This window comes from Wasmannia auropunctata, unplaced genomic scaffold (assembly GCF_000956235.1).
Source record: "Wasmannia auropunctata unplaced genomic scaffold, wasmannia.A_1.0 LD336074.1, whole genome shotgun sequence".
Classification (NCBI taxonomy): Eukaryota; Metazoa; Arthropoda; class Insecta; order Hymenoptera; family Formicidae; genus Wasmannia; species Wasmannia auropunctata.
This window is the reverse complement of record NW_012026816.1, coordinates 3468183-3469090: the sequence shown is the minus strand read 5'-3', so window position 1 is coordinate 3469090 and position 908 is coordinate 3468183.

Below are 908 nucleotides of genomic sequence, written 5' to 3'. Positions count from 1 at the left end.
CGGTCCTGCACCATTGATAAAGGATTGCAGCGAATGTCGGTGAAAGGTCGTGGCTTGTTAAACCGCGCGATAAACGCACTTCCTTTCGAACTGCATATCCCTGGATATCAGTTTTGCGGTCCGGGAACACATTTAGAAGGACGATTGGCCAGAGGTGATCAAGGCATTAACCCGCTGGACGAGGCGTGTCGCGAGCACGACATAGCTTATTCACATAGTAACGATCTCGCTAAACGACACGTGGCTGACGAGATACTCGCTACGAAAGCGCGGAAACGCATTACCGCAAAAGATTCGACTTTTGGAGAAAAGGCTGCTGCTACGACCGTTTGGGCCGCTATGAAGGCTAAAACAAAGCTCGGTATGGGATTGAAAACGAAGAGGAAGACGAAGAAGAAGAAGAGAGCAACGAGCAAGCGAGTACTACCGGTTGCGAAACGCGGTGGTATGTTGCCAATCCTGCCAATATTGGGAGTTCTCGGTTCGATGATTGGCGGAGCTGCGGGAGTTGCGAAGGCTGTGAACGATAATAAAGTCATGCAGCGTCAACTGGAAGAACAGAAACGTCATAATCGCGTCATGGAAGGTCATGGACTTCATCTTGCTCCATATAAGCGTGGACAAGGAGTTTCGACGAGGAAAAAAAAAGTCAAAAAAACACTAGAAGTGCCCAAGGGCGTAACTACCAACATACAATTGCAGCAACTGGCAAAACGTATGCGTATTCCATATTTTAGAGGTGTTTTCATGCGTACTACCTTACCAGCAGAGGGAGTATACCGAAACGAGAGCGGTATCGTGAATTTGGATGATGCCGAAGGACCAGGTACTCATTGGGTAGCGTATGCGAAGAGGGGAAATCGTGCTATATATTTCGACAGTTTTGGAAATCTTCGACCGCCGAAGGA